We start from the raw sequence: 9,741 nt of genomic DNA, 5'->3' as shown, positions 1-9,741 counted from the left end.
GGGGATGCTGCCTTGCCACCTGCTAGCAGGAGAGTCAAGCCTGGTGGGCACCGGCCCTACCCCAGCTCCTTGGCCCTCCAGAGGCCTCATCCGGACAGAGGAGGGCGTAAGGCCGGTGGGGTCAGCTCAGCCTGCTCCAGCTGCTGGGGACTCCCAGAGGCTGCATCCGGGGCCCTAACTCTCCTGGAGGCTTGAGTAAGGCTCACTCTTCAGCTGAGCTCTTCATCTTGTTCTCCCCAGAACCCTCTGGTCACCCAGCACAGTTCCCCTTTGGGTCCAGGGAAACAGCTAGTATTGATCTATTTCCCTCTGTCTCATCCAGGCTGCTCTCCCCTCTGCCCACAAAGCGGTCCTGACTATTTCCAGAGACACCCCAGGAGTCCTCGCCAGCTTGCTCCCTACCCCGCATGAGCTGGGCACCCCACCCACTCCTAACCCTATTCCCCACCCAAATGGGGCTCCCCCTCCAGCCCACCTTCTTGCTCTCCTGGGTACCAAACCTGAGGGCTTGCACCACGTCCTTGCCTGGGACATGCTGCCCCCTGCTGGTCAATCTGCTATAAAACCTGAATGGCTTCCCTGGCAAACGCAGTGGACATTGTTCAGGCTGGGGACACTTGCTCTCTCAGCAGCACTTAATGCCCATGGCCACCCCCTCCTTCTGGAAACACTCCCTCGGTTGTATTTCTGGCTTCTGGCTCTCCTCCCGGCTCTCGGCCTCCCCTCGCTCGTTGATGGCCCGTTGTAATTTATCTGTCCATTAAACGCTGGCACCCAACACTTCCTCCCGGATCCTCTTCGCCCTCCATCTCACTCTCTCTCCCTGGGGGATCTCACCCACACCCACGTAGATGCTGATGACTCCCAGATGTGTACCTCTAGCCCAGGGTATCACCCCCGGAGGCAGCTGGCCCTCCAAGGGGCATTCAGCGATGTGGGGAGACATTTGTGGTTGTCACAAGAGAGGGCCGCTACTGACACCTAGTGGAGAGAGGCCTGGGCTGCTGCTAAACATCCTAGGATGCGCAGGACGGGTCCCCACAACACAGAGTGACCGGCCTCAAGTGTCTCTGATGCCGAGGTTAAGGGCCTCGTTCTCGCCTAGCTTCTCCCTGAGCCCCAGGTGGGCACATCCAACTGCTTGTACCACATCTCCACTGGGGTCTCTCAGACACCCCTCAAACTCAACCTGTCCCAGTCAAACGCGTGATTTCCCTACCTGCTCCTCTAACAGTCCACCTCAGCTGCACTCTGCTGCATGAGCCACAACCTGGGGGTCCCCTTGGACACCCCCTCTCCCTCACCTCAATATCCGTCCATCACCAGGGACTGCCCATTTTCTCTCCTCAGCATCTTTCCAACACCCGACTGCAGGTGCCATCATCTCTGGCCTAGGCTTTCATAAAAGTGTCCTGTCTGGCTCTCTTCCGGTCCCTGGTGTTTTGGGAGCCACAGGCTTCGGTGCAGAGATGGGCAAGTCCAAGAACCACATCCTGCACAACCAGTGGCGAAAATGGCACAGAAACGGCATCAAGAAACCCTGGTCACAAAGATACGAATCTCTTAAGGGGTAGAGCCCAAATTCCTAAGGAACATGCGCTGTGCCAAGAATCACAACAAGAAAGGCCTGAAGAACATGCAGGCCCACAACGCCAAGGCCATGAGCGCACGCGCTGAGGCCATCAAGGCCCTGGTCAAGCCCATGGAGCCCAGGCCCAATATCCCAAAGGGCTGCAGCCACAAACTCAGTCGACTTGCCTACATCGCTCACCCCAAGCTTGGGAAACGTGCTCGTGCTGCATTGCCAAGGGGCTCAGGCTCTGCCGGCCAAAGGCCAAGGCCAAGGCGGAAACCAAGCCCCAGGCTGTGGGTGCGGCTGCAGCTCAGGCTCCCAAAGGGGCTCAGGCCCTGCTTCCAAAGGTGCCCAGGCCACCATGAAGGCTCCACAGTAGAGGCCTCTGTCTGCCAACATGAGGACGGAAGGACTGGTGGGGCCCCTGGGCTGCTGTCTGCGTGGTACTGGTGCCCTCCTGTGCTGTTTGTACAAATAAACCTGCGGCAGGGGAAAAAAAAAGTGTCCTGTCTGGTCTCCCAGTATTGTCTCTGGGTCCCCCCCTCCCCCACCCCTGCTAATCTTTTCACCTCACAGCAGCCAGAGTGGGCCACATCCAAACGCAGATCTGATTGGGACATCTTGTTTGAAACACGGGTGGCTCCCCACTGCTCTCGGGATCAAGACCCAAACCTCACTCAGCCTGCAAGGCCCTTCTGGTTCCCACCCACCCCGCCTCTGCACTCCAGCCACTATGGCCCTATTTCTGTTTCTTCGATTCCTTCCCGCCCCAGAGCCTTTGCACATGCGGTTCCCTCTTCTTCCTGCCTCTGCCTCACCCAATTCGATCTTTTCCTCCTCAGGGAGACCCTACATGACCCCAGAGTCTGGGTCAAATTCCATGATTAACCCTCTCAAAGAGAGGGTCTCTCTCCTGCAGGAAACTTAGTTCGGCTTGTAATTTCCTTACTCGTCCATGCGATGCCTGAGGAATGTCTGTCTCTCTACTTGACTAAGTGCCCACTGAGCAGGAACACATTTGTGCTGCAGGCCGGGCACCTAGAGAGGTCAATACAATATTGACCAATACAAATTGCCTGGAGAAGAAGCATCGGAGTCGTGACCTATTCTCCCCCCGCCCACACCCCCCACCCCCGAAAGGCGTTGCTCTCATTCCTTCCTTATTGCACAAGTCATCCGTGCTTGTTGTGAAAAAGCAGAAAACACAAACAAAAGGAGGAAAAAACAATCCTACTGCACATACCATTATGCAGACTCCTCTTCACCTTGAACAATAGGTCGCGAGTCAGCGCGACGTTTCGGTAATATTGTTTCTCCCGTAAAACCTCCCATTCTGTGCAAAGAGCATCGCTCCTTTCTCAGTAGACCTGCTGCCTCAGACGCCTGGGACGCTCTTTAAAGGACGGCTTTCGGGCTCCACACCCAGGAGGTTCTGACGTGGGAAGACTTGTGTGGATCCCAGGGATTGCTCCTTTTTAAACTTCCCCTGGAGATTCTGATGGGCCTGCCGGGGTTAGCAACCACCCATGGAACCAAATCCTCTTTTCTTGGCCACAAGGGGAGCATCAGCATTTGGTTACTCCGGGTTGTGCGGCAATGTGCGTCCTATGCCGGCCTTAGCAAACGTCCTCTGTTTCAGATAGAGGGTGGCCTCGAACACGGGTAGGCGGACTGGGCCAGACTGCCAATGGCTTTGAGTTTTCAACCCCCTGGCCCCAGTTGGAGCCCTTCTCCTGAGCTAAGTCAATATTGACTTGACCTGGAAATGAGGAGGCACAGGGGATGGAGAAGCATGAATTTCATCTCTCTGTGCCCTTTTGAATGGTTTGATTTGGGGATGACTGGCATGTATTACTTTGGCAATTTTAAAAAAAAAAGAAGAAGAAGAGCTAATAGGGTTCTTTGGAAATGTCAACTGGGCTTTCAGCCAGATCTCATTTTCCGATCTCCACACCCTGCTCTCCAGCTGCTTACTTGCCATTCCCTCCTCAGTGGTTGAACAGATGTCGAAAAACTAACCCCCATGAAAAGTCACAGACCCAGCTCTCTTCTCCCCTCTCAACGCTGCTTCCCCCGCCTCGTCCAGCTCAGTCCATGGCCCCTCTGTTCACCCAGCTGCTGGGAACTGAAGCAGGGACCCCAGCGCCCTCTCCTCACCCCCCCAGCCATCTCCCCAAGTCCCGCGATTCTGTCTACATTCCAGTTGGGAATGGTCCACTTCTCTCCGTCCCCCGACCATCATCGCTCCCCTGGATGTCTGCATCTCACCCCAAACAAGCCATTCTCCCTGCAGCAGCCACAGTGGTCTTCCAAGTCCTAAGTTAGACCAAGACTCAACCCAACTCAGGACACTGATAACTCCCTGTTATACGCTGGATGAAATCCAAATCTTAAAGGAAGCCCAGCAGCCCATAGGTCCGCCCCGCCCACCTCTGCCACCTCACCCGCTCTGGGCTCGGACAGCCCTGGCTCCCTGTGACTCCATGAGCAGACTGCACCTAAATGCCTTCACCCATGTCTGGAACATTCTTCTCACCGAGCCTCACTTCCCCTTGCTCTCGCCTTGGATGCCCTTTTCCGGAGGGGTCTCCCTGGACCTAACCTAGGGGAGAGGCCCCTCCATCCCCTCTCCCAGCAGCTCGCCCTTCTTCATAAACCCCAGCTGCCCTTTGTAAGGATACGTTTGGGTATGGGATGGCCGGCTGGTGATGGCTTCGCTCACGGGAACATTAGCTCCCCGAGAGTAGAGACAGATGTGGCTGTTTATTCCCTGTGAACCCAGCACAGCCCAGCACCTGACACACAGTAGGTGCTCAGTTCCTATTCACTAAAGGGGGTCAAAGGAGCAGAGACAAGAAAGACCAGCAAGTCAGTGCGGCTCTGGGATGTCACCCAGGCCCGCGGACCCTGGTAAAGTGCTCCCTCATCGTCCTGAGCTGCCCATCATCTGAACTCACCATCACTCTGAAAGGAGAGGGACTTTCTCCTCGTGTCACAGGTGGTCCTCAGAGGTCGTGTGACTTACCCAAAGTCACAGGGTGAGAGAGAACAATGGATCCACACCCTGGCTTCTCTGTCTATTCTTCCTACTACACATTTTTATTAAGCACCTATTAAGTGCCAGGAGCTGGGGAAGTGAATGAACCGAAGGACACATCCCTGCCCTCCTGGTGCCCACATCATTGTGCGAGGAGGCAGGAAACAACACAGAGAAGAGCCCAGTTATAACTATGAACTCTGATGGCCTCAGAAGCTTAGCAACGGGTCCCAGGCATCCTCCCTGGCATTCTGTCTCCAGGCAACCGGCAGCTTCTTCTGCCCAAGGCCTCCCCAGCTGGCTAATGCCTGCCCTTCTCCCAAGCTGTCAGCCTCCACCACGTTCCCGTGTCCACTTCACTTCACCACTAGGGGGCAGTCGTGCTCCGTCTGAGGTTTCTACCAGCCCGGCTTGGGCCTCGGCTTTCAGAACATAAGACTTAGGAAGGGGAGAGAAGCAGAAAGAGGGGAAGGGAAGTGCCTGTGGCTCACCTGCTCCGTCTACGCCGGGAAGAGTTCCTCCATTGCTTTTTCTCCATTGTCTTCCTCCTCCTTTATTTTCTCATTCACTCCTCCACCCCGTTTCTCTTCCTCCTCAACCTACATAACCACCACTTCCTGTCTCTACAGATCAGCAGCTCCCAACCTTTTCTGGCCACGCCCCACCTAAGCGTCTCTAAAATCCTGATGCCCCCCCCTCCCCACACACACACATATAATTCTTATTATTCAAAAAGTGAACTCCTATTCACGTGGTGGGAGCCTAATAGGCCATTAACTTGGTCTAAACAAGCTTCCAAAGAACATGACAGCCATGAAAGAGAAAAATAAAAGAACCAAAGGACAGTTGAAGTACTGAGGAAGAAACCACTAAGAAATTGCTAAATAATAATAATAATAATAATAATATGAAGCAATATGAAAAAATAGCAAATAAAGTTCCAAAACATATAATAGAGAACTGAAATGCATAAATACGTCACAATATATACTTATATACTGTATATGAGGCTCCTAGGACCATAAGAAATGCAAAAAGTTCACTGTTAATAACTCATTCTCGAATTGTCCCCCTTACAAAACAAATTGCCCCCCTGTGGGGCGTGTGCCCCACGCTGGGAACCACTGCTATAGCTTTACCTAGTCTGTAAGTTTCACAGACCATGCAGTCTTCCGTGACTGGCTTCTTCCAGGACTCACCCATATTGTAGCATCTGTCAGTACTTCCTTTCTGTTGCTGACTAATATTCCATTGTATGGATAGACCACACTTGGTTTATTCATTAATCAGTGGATGGATATTTGGGTTTTTCCTACTGTTTGGCTACTATGAATGATGCTGCTCTGAACATATGTGTACAAGTTTTTTTAACTGAGATATAATGCACATATCATAAAATTCACCCTTTTAAAAATATAATTCAGCCCGGCTGGCATAGCTCAGTTGTTGAGCATTGACCTATGAACCAAGAGGTCACGGTTGCCGGCTCTATCCCCAGTGGGGGCGTGCAGGAGGCAGCCGATCGATAATTCTCTCTCATCATGGATGTTTCCATCTCTCTCTCTTCCTCTCCCTTCCTCTCTGAAATCAATAAAAATATATTTAATAAAAATACAATTCAATGGTTCTTAGTATATTCACAAAATTGTGCAACCATCACCACTAATTCCAGAACATTTCATTGCCCCCAAAAAGACTCTGTGCTCATTAGCGGTCACTCCCCATTTTCCCCTCCCGCCAGCCCCTAGAAACCACTAATCTACTTTCTGTCTCTATGTGTTTATTCTGAACCTTTCATATAAATAAAGCATTTGATATGTAGCCTTTTGTGTCTGGCTCCTTTTATTTAGTATATGTTTTTAAGGTTTGTCCATGGTATGACGCATCATTGCTTCATTCCTTTTTGTTGATGAATAATATTGCATTGCAACCATGTGTTATTTGTATATTTGTCAGCTGGTAGACATTGGGTTGTTTTCACTTTGGGGTAATTAGGATTAGTGCTGCTATGAACAGGCATGAACAATGTTTTGTGTGGGCATATGTTTTCATTTCTCTTGCATATGTTCCTAGGAGTGGAGTTGCTGGGTCATATGGTAACTGCGTTTAATTTTTTTGAGCAAATAGAAGTGCACCATTTTACACCCCCATCAAAGTATAAAAGTTCTAATTTCTCCACATCCTCTCCTTTCTTATTATAGCCATTCTAACGGGTGTAAATGTTATTTCATTGTTCACTCAATAAACTTGCCAAGGGCCTGCTGTGTGCCAGGCCCTGTTCTAGGTGCTGGAGGCATAGCAGTGAGCAAGATAGAGTGGCCCTGCTCTCACGGGGGCTCAAGATCTACTACAGATTTAGATGTGGAAGGAGTAATGGCTACATTGACAGGCAAGTTCAGGAAGTGGTGAGTGTGCTGAAGACTTGAAGCAGAGTCATGGGTGGCGGGGGAGGAGCAGTAGTGGTGTCTCTGCATCAGGCCCTTCTGGGAAGGTGACATTTGTGATGAGACTTAGCAGGTAAGAAGGAGCCACCTGCTCAGCCCTGGAGGACAGGCATCCCAAGTACAGGGAGTGTGGCTGGAGCTAAGTGAGCAAAGGGAGGAGGAGATGAGAGGTGGTGGCAGAAGTGGGTGGAAGTCCATCACTCAGCTTTGTAGGCTACCACGGAATCAATAAAAACATATTTTCTTTTAAATCGCGCCTTGCACTCACGAGGCTTGTAAGGCTGTGCCGGTGTGTTGTTTCTTGGTTGCGTTTTGCTTTCACTTGGAGCTCCTACACTGCTGAGCGGGCTGACTCAGCCTGCCCACTTCTTTTCCCATCTGGGTCCGGGGAGGCCTGCCCCGGGGAGCACACGGAGTGTCTCTTGGCCTCCCTTGCTCTGGGCACGCCCACCCCCTGTTTTAAGGACCTTCATGGACCCCAGCCTTCTCACTTGGGGAGGCTCTGCTCGCCCCTTGTCAAACAGATTAAAATGTACCCACACCCCACATCAAAGATGAACTTTTTGCAGTAAAAAGGGATTTATTTGTATAACTCTGCAATTGAAAAGATTTCGGTGAATAGGGTTGTGCGTGTTGTTGTTTTGGTTGTTGTTGTTACTTTAGAGTCCTAAAGGTTCCTTTTTCAGGTCTGAAACATTTCCTGGGCCCTTCAAACTCTCCCCAGCCCAAGCGTGCACTCTTGGCACCAGAAAATAAACCAGCCGAGCTGAGCCTGCTTCTCTCTTTCTTCATCAGCCCGAGACGATGAAAGTGGGGCAGTCGGCGCCAACCTGACCCCAAGCCCAGACCACCACGGGCACTAAAGCGGGCTGGTGGTGTGGGTCACGGGGCCTGGGTCATTCCCAAGGAGTCAGCAGGTGCTCATACTCGTTCTAGATTATCACTGAAATAAAAGTCCCAAAGCATGATAATCCCCAGGAAGCCAGGTGGCTGGGAGCACATCCGAGGCTCCCGAGACCCCGTTGGAAGCCCCATGGCCTTGCAGGTCAAGTTGCAGCGCCCTGGCCTGGTACCCAAGTCCTGCACACTGTGGGGCCAGCTCCCCTTCCAGAGGTTTCTCTGGCCATCACGCCCCACCCAGTACTCACAGGTGCTCGGCCTTGTCCAGGGCCAGCCCCTACGCCTCCTGTTGTCTCTTCCCCAGATGCTCTCCCTGCAGGTTTTCAGACTCTTTTATTGTTTTTAAAGGTTTCAAAACATTACACAGGTCACACATGTTCACTACAGGAAAAATCAGAAAGAAAAAACACACCACAGAAATAATCAGTAATCTTGGCACACAAAAATAACTGTAATTGACACTTGAAATATATATTTTCACTCTCTAAATTTCAGTTTTCCCCATGCATATGTTTATATGAACAAAAATGTAAAGAATGTTTTTTCAAATGAAGTATTGTAAGCAAACAAAAATACAGACATTTCTACTGTAACATACAATCATACAGCTGAGTTTTGATGAACCTTAACATTTTTTTAAAATATATTTTATTGATTTTTTACAGAGAGGAAAGGAGAGGGATAGAGAGTTAGAAACATCAATGAGAAACATCGATCAGCTGCCTCCTGCACATCTCCTACTGGGGATGTGCCCGCAACCAAGGTACATGCCCTTGACCGGAATCGAACCCGGGACCCTTCAGTCCGCAGGCTGATGCTCTACCCACTGAGCCAAACCGGTTAGGGCGAACCTTAACATTTTTAGCATGTTTACGTCAGCTCTTTTTTTCTTTCTTTTTTTAAAAATATATTTTATTGATTTTTTTAACAGAGAGGAAGGGAGAAGGATAGAGAGCTAGAAACATCGATGAGAGAGAAACATCGATCAGCTGCCTCCTGCACACCCCCAAATGGGGATGTGCCCGCAACCAAGGCACATGCCCCCGACTAGAATCGAACCGGGGACCCCTCGGTCCCCAGGCTGACACTCTATCCACTGAGCCAAACCGGCTAGGGCGTCAGCTCTTTATAAAATAAATAAATAAATAAAACCCAACAGCTATGTTGAAGTCCCCGGATACTTCTTTACAATCCCTCACCTTCATTCCTCCCCTGCCCCCAGGGTCCACCTCTCACAAGTTTGGGGTTTATCATTGCCACTGCTGCCTTGGCTGTTGTTAAACTTCCCGTGAATTGCATAGTTCTGCATACATCCTTCTGCAGCTGCTTATGGGACTGACATGTTCTGGAGGAGTGTTCATGTCGAGCCGTGTCATCGGAGTTTGTCCATCCACACTGCCTGCCGTTCAGGATCCCGTGGAATGAATAGACCACGGTTTCTGTATCTATTCCACTGATGATTGCTTTTGCAAACTGTGCTACAGAACATCCAGGCACAAGCCTTCTTGTGTATGGGAAGGCGAGTTTCTCTGGGATAAACACCCAAGATAGAGTGGCTGAGCTGCAGGGCGTGTGCAGTAGCATAGCCTTCCTTTTGCTCAATGCAATCCCAACTGGTGAACATTTTCCCATTTCAATAAATATCCTACATCAATATATTTTTAATGGTTGTGGAAACTGTGCCCCAAATTTCTCAACGTAATTACGATGGGCATAATTAGTTTTTATTAAAATCTATTCTGCAAGGGAATATCTTTAATTATTTCTGTAGGAGAAATTCCTAAAGG

At 50.5% G+C, this 9,741-nt stretch overlaps 1 pseudogene; it reads left to right on the top strand.

Moving 5' to 3' along the window:
• The first annotated feature begins 1,469 nt into the window (after positions 1-1,469).
• LOC106695722 lies at positions 1,470-1,938 on the top strand (annotated as a pseudogene).
• Positions 1,939-9,741: the final 7,803 nt, after the last annotated feature.

Source organism: Myotis lucifugus, unplaced genomic scaffold (genome assembly GCF_000147115.1).
Source record: "Myotis lucifugus unplaced genomic scaffold, Myoluc2.0 scaffold_2431, whole genome shotgun sequence".
In the NCBI taxonomy this organism is placed as follows: Eukaryota; Metazoa; Chordata; class Mammalia; order Chiroptera; family Vespertilionidae; genus Myotis; species Myotis lucifugus.
Note: the sequence above shows the minus strand (reverse complement) of the source record. Positions and strands in the feature narration are given on the sequence as shown.